The sequence below is a fragment of the Podarcis bocagei genome (genome assembly GCF_964188305.1).
Source record: "Podarcis bocagei genome assembly, chromosome: 8".
Lineage (NCBI taxonomy): Eukaryota > Metazoa > Chordata > Lepidosauria > Squamata > Lacertidae > Podarcis > Podarcis bocagei.
The window spans coordinates 44,311,194-44,328,168 of NC_138133.1; the positions used below are offsets into that span (position 1 = coordinate 44,311,194).

The 16,975-nt window shown below is 44.5% G+C and overlaps 1 protein-coding gene and 1 long non-coding RNA gene across 2 annotated transcripts in view; one reads left to right on the forward strand and one right to left on the reverse strand.

Annotated features, from left to right (window-relative positions):
- Nucleotides 1-842: 842 nt before the first annotated feature.
- Nucleotides 843-7,041, reverse strand: LOC308593374. The gene is made up of 2 exons (XR_014010930.1): nucleotides 6,671-7,041; nucleotides 843-1,473 (listed from the first exon to the last, which is right to left on the reverse strand). It is a non-coding gene; the product is annotated as an uncharacterized lncRNA (long non-coding RNA).
- A 119-nt stretch (nucleotides 7,042-7,160) lies between these two features.
- The window catches only part of EPB41L3 (erythrocyte membrane protein band 4.1 like 3), a 136,288-nt gene continuing 126,473 nt past the window's right edge, over nucleotides 7,161-16,975 (forward strand). The window contains exon 1 of the mRNA XM_081205541.1: nucleotides 7,161-7,437. The gene's annotated coding sequence lies outside the window, so the exon portion shown is untranslated. The remainder of the gene's footprint in view (nucleotides 7,438-16,975) is intronic.

Consider the following 16,975-nt stretch of genomic DNA (forward strand, 5'->3'; position numbering starts at 1 on the left):
TCCTCATGAGCTTAATCAGAAGGGAAATAATTCTATGCAATCTGCAGTTGCCTGCATGGGACTGGAGGAATTCTGAGCTGTTCATGAGAGCAGTTGTAATCAAAGTAATCAAGAAAAGAAATACTTTTGTTTCTTCCATCGCATATCTGGATATCTCTGAGGCCTTTTCTAACCAATACATTGTTCCCAGATTACCTTACTTCAAAAGTAGGTAAAATGCATTTGGGGCTTTGAAGCTTTGCATGTTAGATGTGGCTTCCTGGTTTATGAATGAGGTAACCCCAAACTATCTATCTCCTCCAAGGGGTTATTTGAGATTATCCATAGATAGATGGAGAAGAAATTTACACCTTCTGTAACAATATGCAAACTTTCAAAATTCACACTTCTCTGAATTTTGCTATGTAGTTTTCCAATCAAATAAGGGATGCGGGTGGTGCTGTGGGTTAAACTACAGAGCCTAGGACTTGCCGATCAGAAGGTCGGCGGTTCGAAACCCCGCGACAGGGTGAACTCCTGTTGCTCGGTCCCTGCTCCTGCCAACCTAGCAGTTTGAAAGCATGTCAAAGTGCAAGTAGATAAATAGGTACCACTCCGGTGGGAAGGTAAACAGCATTTCCGTGCGCTGCTCTAGTTCGCCAGAAGCGGCTTAGTCATGCTGGCCACATGACCCGGAAGCTGTACACCGGCTCCCTCGGCCAATAAAGCGAGATGAGCTCTGCAACCCCAGAGTCAGTCACAACTGGACCTAATGGTCAGGGGTCCCTTTACTTTACCTTTGCAATCAAATAATGTGCATAATAGGGTAAAGTGTGCACAAAGGTGATCAATAAGAGAAAACAGAATCTTAAATACATTTTATTAGGGGATATGGCTTGCAAAAATTGGTATATCCGGCAATATTGCATACAAAGACATGCATTATTGGTCGGCAGCCCCAAGACATTTTGCCACTAGAAGCAATATAGAAAATGCCACTCTGCCCATCAGGGCATGCAGGATATACAGAGGAGGTTGACAAACGCAGGAGGTAGTAAGCAGCACACTCCTCAGAAGCTGCCCCCATGAGTGAGCCAGCCGTGATAATAGGAGAAATTTGTACTAAAATGCTAATATATCTTCAGGAGGACTGGTGCAGAAATGTGGAGAACCAAACCTAAGACTGGGAAAATTAGAATCTGAGACAAAACAAAATCAACACAATTATCCATCCTGAGCTACATGTCACAAAACTTTTAAATCCAGAGGAAGAAAAATCCTGATGAGTCTGTGAACTCTTTCATGCCCTGCCCAACCTGGCAATTCACAGAAAAGAATAACTAGACATACTTCCCCCTTAGTTGCTTTATTCTCAGACAGATGGTGTGCATTATTATAGGGGGAAGTTGATAGTACTCACTGGTCCTTTTTTCTAACTGTCATTGTACTGCAACTCTATGTGGACGCCCTGAGAATAAAACTGCAGAGGAAATCCTATAGGGGAGGGAAGCATTTGTTGTCCTGAATTCCAAGCACTCCTAATCAGCACAAGTAGGAAGGCATATTATCCAGACAATTGCTTGTGTTCCTCTGATTTGGACGAGGGGAAGCAGCACGCCCACGTTTTCATCCAAACAAGACACCTAAATTGAGGTTTGGAGTTCAAGAAGAATTCAGAGTTCTCCTAATTAGTGCTTGCAGTTTTGTATATAGAGATCTTCCTTGAACTTTAGGAATCATGGTTTAAGACAGGGGTGGCCAAGCTGCCACCCTCCAGATCTTGTTGGACTCAGCCCTGGTCATCAGCCCCAGCCAGTATGGCCAATGGTCAGGGATCAAAGAAACTATAGACCAGCAGCACCTAGAGGGTCACAGTTTTCCATCCCTGATTTACAATACACACATGCAGCACTGAATGATATAGCTAGCCCAGTGTTTCTCATACATGGGTCTCCAGCTGTTGTTTGACTACAACTCCCATCATCCCTAGCTAGCAGGACCAATGGTCAGGGATGATGGGAGTTGTAGTCCAACAACAGCTGGGGATCCAAGTTTGAGAAGCATTGGCATAATCAATAACAGTCATCTTATCTCTTTAACTGTAGAAAAAAATGTAACATAAACAAACAAATAAAACAACTGATAGAAAACAGTCAGTTTAAATGTATACAAGTATAAATCTCTCCAGCCTGGAGAAGAAATTTAGCTGAAAGGGTGATGCTTAAGGCTGTCAGAAGCTAAAGAAAAGCAAACATTTGAGATGAAAGTGTTACGAAATTGTAGCATTGCTACTGTCACATTGCAGAATATTTCCCCCTCCATGTCACTGAAGCTAAAGCATTTTGCCTTTCTTGCAGTGTCCTTGTAGGTTGCTCCAGGAAATCAAGCTGTCACAAGCATCTGGACCTCTTAGTACACAAATGGCAGCACATGTAATAATGGTAGCAAAAAGGCAGTGGCCTGTTCTGAGAATGGCCTCATAATCTTCCATACAGAAGGCAAGAGGGTAGACTGAGAAGATGAAAAAAGAGGAAGAGTTTCCATCAACAAATTTGCCTTCTCATGCCACAGATGCCACAGCCATCAAAATATACCTTGGGAAGCTATTTGTTCTGCTGTAGCCAAATAACACTAGAAAGAAACCCAAGACGATCAATTGCGTAGTATGACTCTCATGCTCTGCACTGAAATAATATGTGCATAAAATGATACATTTTATGAACACATTTTGTGAATTTTAGGAATGGCTGAAGGGAGCAGCGCAGAGACAAGACACGCCATGGTGCATGTGCAGCAGCACAACTAGACACCTTCATCTTCCCCCGGCTGCAGATGTCTCTGCAGCATTGGTCTCTAGCCACAAAATTTGTCAGGCTGAGAACATTTATAAATGCTATTCACAAAAACATTAGCCACCTCTTTATTTCTTAAAGCAGGTCCAGATTTCACATGTTTTAAAATAAAAATTGGGTGTGATCACAGATTGTCATGTTGTATCATCTATTCTTCTAAGCAGATCTCAGAAAAAATAATGTGTTCACATGTGTAGGGATTAGTGCAGTGGTGAAAAGGACTTCCATCACTAAGGAAGGGATTCTGCAAATGAGATTCCACCAAACATGATTCTGAGTACCTTGTGATAAATAACAGGAGGGTTTTTTATTATTATTATCTTGCTGTAATAGTCTTGCATTAATATATATATATTAATATATGCATTAATATATATATATGTCACAAGCATCTGGACCTCTTAGTACACAAATGGCAGCACATGTAATAATGGTAGCAAAAAGGCAGTGGCCTGTATATACTGCATAATAGTTCTAGCTTTCTCAGCTTTAAAAGAGATGCACGACATTGTCTCACATTCATTATTATCATTAAGCCAGGCCTATAGAACTTTTCAGTGCAGAATATACTTTGTCTCACTTAGCTATTTTGCAGCTGTGTTATAGCAGCAAATTGTCTGTACTTCACGCAGTCACTCCATAAGCTGCTTGGTCTACCACATCTTCCTATCTCAAATATATAATTGTCCCTAGAGAACCATTTTTTACTCCTTCAGAAATCAAATACCACTGAGCGGAGAAGGAAAACATTCCATGGCATAAAAGCTGTTATCCCTACATCAAATTCAAATCAGTGACATTTTCTTTCATGCTGTACAAGCGGGAAAAACCTAGAGGTTGACATTTTATTTTGAAACTCTAAGTAGGTATTTCTAAAGCGACTAATATTTACGTAATATGACCCAGCCCCTGGGGCTCTTGCACTGATTCATCCATGAGCACGAATGGACACTACAAGTTGTCAACAGCACTCCTTGGCTCCCATCTCTTGTGTGGAGTTTTTCCTTCCTGCATACGATTGGCCAATGACTCAGGGTGCCTTTAATTGAAGATTGGAGGAGGGAGAACTGATTTATGCAAAGCACTTGCTCCATCTCTTGAGTTACAGCTTTTTGTGAAGGATACCAGAGTATTGTGGTTACTCCCTCTCTGCTAGTTGTTGCACACTAGAATCAAGTTGATAAAGACTAATGTTGGGGCATAGGGTATAGAGATTCTGTTTCAATGCACATGAGTGGACTAGACAATTCCCAGGTCACAGCCAGTCTTATAAGGCTGTGAATATTCTGAAGCACAAAGCACTTATTTTTCCAAATTAGAGCAACTCTGGGCGCTGGCAAAGAGAAGGACTGAGGGGCCAGAAGGTGGCTTTGCACTGCTGAAAGTCTGTAAGGGTGGCAAAATGAATTTCCCTTCTCCTTTGCCTCCCTGCTATGTCAGCTCAGCTGCTTTATGGTGCCTTATCTTTCCTGCTTATTAGCAATTGCAAAGTAGACTGTGCTTTCCTTTGTGGTCACTGTCTGCATGGATCAATCAATGGATACCATTAACCTACTCAGTGTTGTCTCTGCAAAGGAAAGAAAGACTGTGTGTTGCTGCAGGGTGATTAAGCTATTTCATTCAGTAGGGATCCAGAGTATACTCCTGTGAAGAACATGGACATACCTAGAATAAAATAGAAGAGTATTGATATTGTAGGCAACAATCTACCTACCAGTTAAGCTGGTTTCTTTCTTTCTTTCTTTCTTTTAAGGAATTCAATAATTAATTTAACTAGCAGTTGATAAATCGGGGGGGGGGGGGCGATCACTTTTACTAAAATCAAACTTCACTGGAGAAAGGGAGGGAGGATTACTGGAAAACTTGTCTACAAGGTATTGACTTTCCTGAACCTGCTCCAGAAGACTGAAGTAGTGCCTGGACGTTCTGATTTCTCAATAGAATCTTAAATAAAATAGAACTGAGGCAAGCCAACTACTGAACTAGCCTTTCCATTATAAATCTAGAATGCCATTACCAAGAAGAATTAAACAGCATTAAAGCGTGGGCAGAGAAAAATCAAATCCTTGCTGCTTTTATAGAGCATCCTATTTCTGTATTGAGACAGCTCTCTGAGAAAGCTGCAAGGCTCTCTTAGCAACACAGAACAAAGTACAAGTTGATTTCATTTACATAGGCATAAACCTAGAATAATTCCCTGGTGTTACCCCATCAGTGCAACCCAAGTTGAACTGCCAGCTTTTTGTGTGTGGGAGATTCCCTTTTCTTCCTATACTGGAGGGCACCCATTGACAGACAAGAAAGACAAAAGCTTTATTGTGTGTGACTGTTAATTTTGTTCACACATGGACTGCACTCACACAAAGTGATCAAGGAAAGCCCAAAATGTGGGTATGTAAAACATGATTGCAACATTTGAAATGGCCACATGCCGCATGTAGCCACCAAGTTTTAGGCTAGTGAGCAAGACACCGATCATAGCAAGGGAGTGTGACATTCTTGCTTGATCCCTGTATGGAACTGGTGTCAAAACTGCAGCTGCAAGAGAAAGCAGGGCTATGCTAGCTGCCCCTTTCTACCTGAAGGTCAAGGAGTTGCAGGTAAAAGGGCCTGCTGACTACTGTGGTGGTAAAGGGAGAGTTGATAGCAGGCAAAAGGTAGGCAGAAGTTTGCCCTGTGGAAGTTTGCTCTGTATGTTTTGAGTTCTCTGCCATGAATTAATGGATTGATCTTGCGGTTAGTCTTGTGGGATGTGAAATACAAGAGCAGTCAAGTACAACCTCCCTAGAGTGGACATAAAAGAGGATGTCTGGACCAGCCAGTTGAAACTTCCTGTTTCTCCTGTCTGGGACAGAATTCCTTTACATGCAACCAGAGGTGGGCATGGCCTCACCTGTGCAGGTAACAAAAGCATAGGACTGGCCACCATCTCTCTCTCTCTGACTACTTTCATTGAAAAAGCAACATCTGCTTAGCCAAAGATGTTCTCTTGGCTTCCAGCCAAGAGAGAACAAAGGGGCTGTCTCTTTATGGGATAGTTTCCAGGTGTATGTTACTTTTCTAAGCTAAGTTTGCTTTCTGGGATCCAACTGTGAACAGAATGTGAGTAAACTCTTTTTATACTTTTATGAAGACTGTGTCGTGTCTTATCTTTTATGAGGGAATAAAGGGAAAATACCAGGACAGTTATTGTAGAGGCTGTAGCGAGCCTGAGCAAATGCATCCTCTGTGGGTTTAAAAGGGAGAATGTTACTCTGCTAAATTGTGGAACTTGTTAACATAAGTTGGAAAGGCTATAATCAAACAATATATCCTCTCCTGCACCCCTGAACATTCCCACAAGTCTTAGCCTCTGTGTTCCCTCCCTGTTCAATGGACCAGCATTTACCAGAAGCCTAACTCCTCGGCCATATAATTTAATACAAAGGCAATGGCTTTGCTCACTTTCTTGACATGCACTCTGCACGAATGTGACCACTTGCTTCCTCTCTGTGGCACAGGCTGTGTGAGTCTAGGAGGGGGCTGATAAAGTGTGTGGAAAAGGTATCCCTTGGCTGCAGTCATCTTGTAAGCACACAGTTGTGGCTCTCCGGGTGTATTTCTGGTGGGCTATGCTGACTGGAGCCCAACAGCATCGGGGAAAGGAGCACAGGTTTTCCATCTCTGCTTTACGCATTCAGAGATGGGAATCTGTGATGTCATTGGAAGATGAAAGAAAGGTTAGTAGCAACTCCGGACTATCCGAGTTGTCCCTTTCTACCTGTGTGGCAAGGAGCTGCAACCAGAAGGACCCCATCCGTGCCAGTCGGCATTGCCAATGGGCAGGGGCAAGGGCGTACCTAGGGGTTGGTCAGGTTGATCCCCGCCAAGGGCGCAGGTCCAGGGGAGGGCTGCAAAAATAGCGCCGCTCCACTTTGGCTCAGAGTGGTCAGGAGCTACGTGCTCTCCGGGCCGCTTCTTGCCAAGGGTGCCTCATCATGCCTCTGGCTAGGGGTGCTGGGTGCTGCAGTTCAGCAACCTCTGGAAGCCAGACGAGCAGAGTTCGCTCTGCAGCTTTCCTCCTCTCCCAGCTCTATAAAAGTTCCATTTAGCTTTCGCTTCTTCCGTCCCAAAGAGCCATCCATCATCGCGAGCAAATGGCCCGACAGGTCTGCTCCAGGGCTGGCTGCCCATCAGAATCTCTCCTCTCCCTGCGGAAAGCAGCGGCGTCCAGACTGCGCACACCGGGGGGGGGGGGAGGAGGAGGCGGGGCGGCCAGTGGGAATCCGACGGCGCACCAATGGGGAGGCGCTTTGGAGAGCAGGGGCGTGGCCGCGGCGCTCGGGTCGCTCTGTCAGGCGGGCTCCCAGGGCTGCGAGCGCCGCCGCTGCAGGAAAGGAGCTTCAGGAGGAGAAGCCGCCCGGCTTGGCAGCTCGCTCGCTCGCTCGCTCTCCCGCCGTCCTGAAGGGTTTCCAAGCGCGCCCCGGAGCCGCGCCACCCTGGTTCCTCGGAGCCTGGGCGAAAGCTGCCGCCGGCTGGCGCCCGCGCTACTTTCCCAGGAGGAAGCGGCCAGCGGGGGCTGAGCGGGACTCTCGGCGGCCGCTGCTGCTGGCGGCGGGTCTCTCAGGTGAGGCGCCTCGCCGCTTCTTGCTCCTGTCCCGCGCGGCCAAGTCTGAGGGAGGGAGGGCGGGCGGCGGACCCGAGCGGCTTCTGCTCGATGCGTCGCCGGAGAGCGGCGTCCTGCCCTTGGTTTGAGGTCAGCGGGAAGGGCTGGGCAAGGGACAGATGCCGCTCTCGCCGCCCTGCTGCGTCTCCGTCCGGCGAGGAGGCGGTGAAGGGAGCGAGGTAGGTATCAGGGGAGAAAAACATGCCGCGGGGGGGGGGGCTCTCCGCCGCCGCCGCCCAGCTTCCCGCAGCTCCTCCGAGGGCGAGCGCGTGGGCTTCTGCGGAGCGTCTCTTCCCCTCAGCGAGTCTCTCCGGCCGCCCGTGCCGAGATTAAGAAGTCCATTAGCCTCTCGCTCGCGCTCTTCCCCCGCCCTTCCCAGGTCGGCGCTCGGCTCTGTGTGTGTGTGTGTAATCCTCTCGGAGTCCTGTCCCCACCCAGCCGCAGCCGCAGCCCTGCCGTCCCGGATGCTTCTTCTCCTTGCCCGCCCAGCGTAGCCTCTCGCCTGCTTCCCGCGCCTTCTGCGCTCCCCGCTCTTCCAACGAGGGTCCAGCCCGTTGCTGGAATCAGACAAGCCGGGAGCGCAGAAGCAGCAGCAGCAGGAGGAACTTTGGCTCCGGGAGGGACTTGCTGTTCGCCCGTCTGTTTCTCGGAAACCGGCGAGGAAGCTTCGCGCTTTGATTTTCGTAGCGCTTGTGGAGCACAGCTGAAAGGGTGAGGATCTCTTCACTTCGTTCACCTCTTTCCAAAGGGCTTTTCAACCTGCATGCTGAACTCTGGCAGATGTTGAGATTTGCTGCACTCGAGCAGGTGTTCACCTCCCTCTGCGCTCCGTGAGATGTGCGCGTGAACGGGAAGCAAGCGCTCTGCATATTTCCATCCCTCTTTTTATTATTTTCAGTAAATTCGCATTTGTACTGTATGTGATCTGTAATATTCAGCACAAGGATCGATGGAAAGTAATGATAGGAAAGGAATGACTGCAAAACAATGCTCGCCAGAGCTGCAACAAAATGTTGCAGTGCGCGGTGCTTCTGTCCAGGATTTCAGCCTCGATGTTCCACTCTGTTGTTTCCTCCCCTTCACCAGCAGCCTACCAGCATTCCCCTCAGTAGTCCTCATTCAGCTGTTTTGGGCTTCCTCTCCCAAAGCTTTTTTCCTCTCTTCTGCCAGACTGCAAACCTTGGGGTTTCCCCAAACTGCTGATGCCTCTCCTTTGTGTGTGAATGGTGCTATTTTGGCTACATCCAGTTCAGCACTAGGACGGATGAGTTTGGTTTTAGCATATGTCTGTATAACTGATATGATAATGTGAGGGATGTAACCATGGATAAGCACTGGGGGAAGATCAAAGTCTATTAGTATCACCATTTCCCTCTTTGTCCTCCCCGAAATACTAGAGGAAACCATACAGGGAGTGTGAAATTTTCTGTCAAGGGAAGAGAGGAAGGGGAAAGCCAGATTGTACTGTGTGAATTCTCCGCAGTTCCACTGCTTAGGTTGTATTGTGATTCCAGTTATTTCATTAAGGGGGACAAGACCGAAGCAAGCTAAACTCCTAGATCTTCGGCAGAGTGCTGGGCTGGACTATGGATTGATTCTCTTCTGGAATGAGTTGACACACAAGATTCTTGCTGTCTCACCCACCAGGAGTTATAGTGCTCTAATGTATTGAGAGACTGTAGGCACTCTGTGGCGCCATCTGTGGGACAACAACAATCAGATGACAACAATTATTAGACACTATAAGAAGGTTGGAGTCACAGCATTGATAGAAACATAAGCAGGAGGAAATGGCCTTAACAGATGTGTGCGTGCGTGCATGCGTGCATGAGAGATGATTTGCTTTACAAGAATAAACTGTTGGCTTTTAGGTGGTATGGACTTACTATTGACTATACTAATCATATATGAAAGTATTCCCGTCTTTAGTGATTAATTTGTAGGTTAAATAATTAAGTTTTAATGCATAGACTGCCTCCTTCCAAATTGTGAAACAAGTTTCAGTATTTGTTTTGCCAAAATGCATAATCATCTTTTTTTGGTAGTAATGAAGATACTGTATAGTTGTTAACCATAATCTCTCTCCCTCTCCCTCTTCAATCCACTGTTGTATCCCTTCTGTCTTCCATTTGTCACTTTGTTAAAAGTTATGGAGTATTGTTTGTAAAAGAAAAAGTTACTAGGTAGCAGTAAAGTCTTTTACATTTTCAACTGGTAAACACACACACACACACAAACTCTAAATTTTCATTTAATGGATTTACATTCATTACATTTTTTGTAATGAATGTATGTAAATATTTCCATTCTAGTAAATATGTGATTCCTTCCATACAGCTTGATATTCCAGGGAAACGGTAAGGAAATGAAAATAAAGTTAGCTAGGTAGAAAAATATATTTCATTTAACACTTGTTTCTTGCCTAGATTGCTTCCTCACCTCAGCTTAGCTACTACAAATAGGAATTAAAAGAATGACTGAATTGGAGAAACATTAACTAATAAACATAGCAGTCTTCAGCTACTTTAGCTGTGAGGGGGCTGAAGAGTAAACTCTAAAGGGCCTGCCTTATCTGCAGCAGTAATTAGGATTCTTTTTTTAGTAAGCTCACTTTGGGGTTCTTCTTCTTAAAGTTGGACTGCTTCCAAGAGTGCCTTTTTATCTTTCTCTCTGTAGAACACAGTTGCTCCACATACTGCTTGTGCGACATTATAGGCTGTGGCTGCCCAAGCTAATTGCTGACTGTCAGAGAGCGTTGTTAGATGTATAGTACTAATAGCATATGGGCAGTTGCATTTCATTATGCTAAAGTATGCTAAAGACAAGGGGAGTGAGGGACTAGTCAGAGATCAGTCAACTGGGCCGGCTAATTGGAAGCCTAGAAAAGGTTGGGCTAGGATTCTGCTGAAGGGTGTTGTTTCAGAAGGGAAATCTGCAGGCTGGATAGGGTTATGGTGCATCAATGGCTAATAATGATCAGAGTACAAACTTTAAAAGCTGTGTCAGCAGATTCAAGGTGCATTTTGCCTGTGTCAGGAAAGTTCTTGAGTCTTCAGTAGTATTACACAAACAGCTGATTGCACTTGTGGATAATGCTGAACCTACTGCCTGCAATTACTTACTGACTTCAGCGAATGGGTCTGTGACATGTTTAGAACATAAACTCTGATGTATTTTGCAAGACCCATTTCCTTATCCATTTTTCTAATGCAGTTAAAGAATTGGTGAGCCAAGAGAGACGCCCAACAAAATGTTGTGGTTGTGGAGTGTTCCTGTTAAGGTTTTCAGCCAGCTGGTGCTGCCGTCTTCCAGGGCACTCATTCAATTCCACCTTCCCTCCTAGTTTTTTGTCCCCCTCCTCACGTCACAGCCAGCCAGGGTATTAAGCATGCTAAGAGTCTCGGAGCAGCACTTGTAAGAGTCATTGCACCCCTCCCCCGACAGACAGACACATTATTTCACAGGCCAAAGCAGATTCCGTGCCATATCTGAGCTTGCACTTGAACAGTACAATGTTTATTAATTACTAGAAAGCCCTTATTTCATGTGACTACTAGTATCTGTGCCTTATATTGATTGATCTATGGATATGTTTAGATGGAGAATGGTTCCTGAACCCCAACGCTTCTATTTTTAATTTCAGTGTATCTACTTAAGTCTTTATGTATGTAATGGTTACCATCGCCCAAATACTCAGAATGTTTTATAAGAGGCTAAATATAGCTTCATTATTTGCTCTTGTAATGTAAGCAACACCACATATGTTGTTGATCCCTGTAAGTTGATCATATTAGTGTCTCTTTATAGATCGCAGCATAAATGCACTTCTAAAGGGTGGGGAGGAGGAAGGAGATCAATCTTTTAACACTGACACATTTTTAGCTTAACATTATTGTGAGTGACAAAAACATTGAACAAGATTGGGAATTAAATTTTGAACTCCTGTTTAGTCTGTAGAGTGGGTCAAAAGAGGTTAGAAATGCAGTTGTTTCAGAAATCAACTGAAATGCTTTGGCCTTATTCAGCAGCTGCCACTGCTGAATAATCCTGATCACACTGATGCACAGATAAGAGGTTTAACAGCATGAAATCAAGCAAAGAATAGAAAAATGGCAGTGACATTGATGATAATGAGGCAAAATCTGGGACTGACATTTTGAATTTTATGCCACATATACTATTCACTATTTTTCTTTTTTTAAAAAAAAACACCACCATAGTGACTAAAATTATTTCTAAATTTTGCTCAGAAGCTTCTTTAAACTAAATAAGACTTTCTTCTGAGTAACCATATAGGATTACACAAATAATGCTTATTTTTCTAATGATAACAAGCCTACTTAGAATTAAGACGCATTGCTGAATGCCTCCAACTTTGCTAGATTGTGGGTAAAATCTGTAAGGGAACAATATGTCAGTTTTCTTTTTTTGAAGTGTGTGTGTAAGAGAATAGCAGTGCAATCCTATACCTGCCTATTCAGCAGTAAGGCCCACTAAATTCAAGGGATTTTATTCCCTGTTAAGTGGGTACAGAATTGCAGCCTCGTTTGCCCAACTTCTTTTTGGAGGGGGCTTGTTAAATACTACATTTTGTTTAGAAATTTTCTGTTCTGGATGCAATTTAGATGCATAATCCAAACATGCAAAAATTCTGTGGTGTCCTTTTGTGTGTATTGTTACAGTAAAAAAAGTAAACAACAAACCTCAATATTTGACTTTACTATTGAGCCTGTAATACTATTCCCTTTTTTGGGAGTAAGTCCCATAGACCTCAATAGGACTTTCTTTTGTGTAGGAGCATGACAATTGTGTTGTGAGTTGCTCACTAAAATCCTATTCAATATAGCTGCAGAATCAAGGTTTTATTGCTCTGTTTCCTTTACCAGTTTTTCCAATGTGCATATTTGGTGCATATGATTCATTTATCGCTAAATCATTCTCACTTTTCTCATCCGTACTTTGGATGGATAAAATATGAGTCATAATGATCTAAAAAAAATCCAAAGCATTTTTCACACTTCTACCTGCACTATTTGTATTCTGCCTATTGACGAATGAGCTACCAAATACCGTATTTTTTGCTCTATAGGACGCACTTTTTCCCCTTCAAAAATGAAGGGGAAATGTGTGTGCGTCCTATGGAGCGAAGACGCCATAGCCCCGCGACCCTCTCCCGGCTGGAGAGGTGACGCGTGGCTATGGCAGGAACCTCTACAGCCCCGTGTCACCTCTCCAGCCGGGAGAGCGTGCGCGCGGGGCTAAAGCAGCCCCCCGCGACCCTCTCCCAGCTGGAGAGGTGACGCGCGGCTATGGCAGGAGCCTCTATAGCCGTGCGTCACCTCCCCAGCCGGGAGAGCGCGTGCGGGGCTAAAGAAGCCATAGCCCCACAACCCTCTCCCGGCTGGAGAGGTGACGCGCGGCTATGGCAGGAGCCTCTCCGCTGCGCCTTTCCGCTGCTCCCTGACCTGCTCTTTGGGGCTGGTGGTGGGCTTCCCCCGCCCCAAAGAGCAGGTCGAAAGGAACCTGAAGCCTGGAGAGCAAGAGGGGTCAGTGCACACCGACCCTTCTCGCTCTCCAGGCTTCCAAGGTAGCCGCCTGAACGCACCTTAAACGGCACCTTGTTTTAGAGCAGGAAAACAAGAGGGGGATAGTTCTCCCCCTCTCTGTGCAGCGCCTCCTGCCGCTTCACTGAAGGGGCGCTGGGCAGAGAGGGGGAGATTTTTTTCTTCTTGTTCTCCCCCCTCTAAAACAAAGTGCGTCCTATTGTCCGGTGCGTCCTATGATGCGAAAAATACGGTATATAGTTCTACCATGAAGTGGGATATTGTGCTGCTTCTCTGACTATCAAATAAGTTGGGAAGTAATAGATCTTGGGCAGTTAGCACTCTAGGACAATAACAGATATTTCAGCAAAACAAAAAAAAAAGGAAAAAAGGGTGGTGGGTCGATGAAGGGCTCTGTTATACATTATAAAAATAGCATATCCACTGTGCTCCAAAATATTCACAGCTGACGTGATGCCTGAAAAATTGTAATTTCAGTGTCGGCTGAAGAAGTAATTGCCCCTAAAATTGCTGCATGGAGCTGAACCAACATTTTCAGCTTCATAACTTTCGTTATACAGAGATGGAGATGGTCCGAATTGACAGCATATAAGAGATAGGAAGAAGGTGCCGTGTATGTGCTACTCCCCACACTTAGCCAAGGGACAAAGTAGATACAATGGCAACCATTCTGCGTGGGACATTGAACAGTTCAAACCATGTGGAAGGTGCTTCATCATCAACCTGGCATCACTTTCATGATTAGACTACAGCAGAAATGCTTGAAGATAGAAATTCTGGGAATGTAATCCATTGGCAACTCATCCACTTGCTCCATTTGCTGCAGGAAATCCTATAAAAGGATGATATCAGAGCCACCGAGAAGTACAGCAGAACCAGCAGGGAAGACTCCCCCCTGTGTAGTGTCTGGCTCCTGTCACCCACCAAAGTCATTAAGCTGGTTTCAGCCTTGTGATAAGCCAGGCTGGAACAGATCTAAATCCAACCTGCAGCTGAGTTGCCACCACTCTCTCCAACACCTTACTCAAAAAATGGGAAGTTAAAGCCTAGCTGGTAACAAATAAGGATAGTGGAGGTGAAAGAGGGCTCACAAGTCCTTCTTTTAGTATTGGAATTGGAACATAGTCCCCATGCAAGGAAACATACTCAGCTCTGGTACAGTATTCTTGTTCAGCCAAGATGGGTAAGGATCCAAAGAAGAACTGTTTGGCTTCAGTTCTTCAGGCAGCTTGTCCACATCCTTAGGCTGAAGAAACTTTGGTTTTCCTGAGTCACCTGAGTCACAGCTGTAGATACTCCGCTTAATGTGGAATCTAATGCAAATGTGAGCATCTTGACCGGCAAGATGTTTTACAAACTAGTAACAGCAAGCTAATGGGAGTTTGATATGTAACACCATTCAGGTCAGCTCTGAATGGATATCACTCTGCTGGGATGATATGGTTTACTGGCTGGATATTGTTGACATGAGCATCATCACTGCTACAGAGTAGGCTACAGAATGAGTTCTAACAGTGGAGATTTTCTCCACTGTTACTCCTGCTAGCTACCCTTTCATGTCATTGTCCCAAGAGAACCAAGAAGGCTGAACTTTTCACATTTAGAGGGTGCTGAAAGCCATTGTTCCAAGCACCCAGACCATTTCTCCATTTCATGATTATCCAGTCATATTCTCTCTGCCTTGGAGATCTTGAGGGATATGAAGGTAAGTCTACCACCACTGGCGGAGGAAGAGGAGTGCGGGGGGAGCACACTGCAGCGTGATCCCGGTGGGTGCCATCGCGGCTGGCCCCCCCCCACGCTGGGTGCTACGCCCCCGCAGGCGGCGCACCATGCCCCCAGGACATGCACTACACCCCTGCATGCAGCACACCATGCCCCCGGGACGTGCGCCAGCCCCACCTGCTCTCTGCCCCCCACCCCCCGGTGCCAGAGCATGAAGCTCCGCCACTGTCTACCACAACACCCTGGACTGTAGTAGGTCTCCAGTGAATTCCTTGAAGGTCTTGGATCCAGGAACAGCATTGTTTGGGCTGACATTTTGCTTAATCTTGCTTAACCAAATACCTTCCACCACGATGCAGATGCAGCAAAGGTTAAAAGCACCACACATAACCTTTTACTAGGTTAGAGACCCTCAGGCATGTATGAGGATGGTTGTGTATGCCCCCAGGAAATTGCAAAGTTTTAGCAGGGTTGATTGATTTCATTCTTGTTGTATTGCTCTAATAAAATGAATGTGCATATCCAAAATGCATGAAGTATTCTGAACAGTACAATTTTATGTACTATTTTTTCTTTTGAGAAATATATGTATGGCTCCAGAAATTCTGGAAATGTTGAATATATCCTGAACATTTTCTCAGTAAACTATTGATTTCAAATGCTTTGCAAAATATAATCACTTGATTTTATACTGGCTAGATAAAGCCTTTTGCTTGCTTGAAGAAAGGTAATATCAGGAAATAGATAGCTGTTCTGTTCTCCTATTGTAGCTGAAAAGACTATTTGGAGACATAAAGCCCTCCTCATTGTAAGATAGAAGGCAAAAATTCCTGACACTGTAATGAAGATCAACAATTTACAACCTTCATTTCCCTTCCTTAAGAGAAAAAAGTTAATGCTACTGGCTAATAAATTACCGAATGTATTCCATGCCCTAAAATATAGATTTTTTTCTTATATACAGCTTAATATATTACACACACACACAAACCTATATGCTTAGGCAGCTGAGAAAGCATTGTTTTCAGTAGTTCGCAGCAAGTATTTTTCAGGACTTGGTAAGCGAACAGTGTGACTACAATAGCAAACTAATCCATTTAATCTCTTGTTTTGACAGCTATTTCAGGAATGTAAAGTAGAAGCGTAATTTTGAATCTCTTCAGATTTATATTTAGAATAAATGACAAGAGTGACACAGAGTTGGCACACCAGTGTTCCGTGAAGCATTTAGCTACTTGCTGTGCGGGGAGCAATTGGGCTCTATAATGTCTAAAAAACAGTGTTCTTGCCAATGTGAACAGCTTCTCTTGGAGAACCCGTTTCTGTAGCATGGCTTTCTGTCTGACCTGTCATGGGCTTATCCAAATTATGGCCTTAGCACTTGATTAGAAATATGTATGAGTTGCAGGGGTGCTTGAGGAATGCAGACTCCTCTTTAGGTGTTGCAACTAGAGAAAAGTTAATACAGACACAGCACACAAAATACAGCAGGGATGAGCACATTACCTCCATTTTTTTGTCCATAGTCATTTTTGACTCATGGAAGGTGATTGCCTCAAGCAGGGATTGTTTTATGCCTATGGAGGTTCTCCACATATTTTAGAACTTTGGAAAATCATGAGAAACCTCCATTGTAGCTGAAACCTCCATGGATACATTACCATTCCAGACAGTCACCTTCCACAACTTGAGCAGTAATGAGAACAGTGATGGCAGAAGCATTTAGCTACTGGCCTGTCCCTGCTTGACCCCCCTCAATTATTTATTTGCTATACACATGAATGACCAGACTATAATAGTAGAGTTCTGAGCATCAAAGGATGGGAAATCAGTTTAAAAACTTGTTTTCCTTTGTGAATCAGACTCACTACTAATGATAATGATGAAACATGATGGGCAAGAAGTGGACTAGGCAGAGTCTTGCTTTTTGAGGTTATGCACTTGTGTTTTAATTTGTAAAGCAGGGGGTCTTTGTTTTTGTTTTAGAAAAAGGAGGAACAATAAAAAATAGTACCATACACTGTTCATGTAGCACCATCCATTTTGTCCCCATTATTATTATTAATATTTAATTATTTATACCCCACCTTTTCCCCGATCATCACAGATAGCGAAAACAAAAATGTTCTATGGCGATGTAAAACAAGTCACATTATTATTACTACTACCTCTGCTACTATTCTAAACTGGACACGCACAGCTTACTCTAT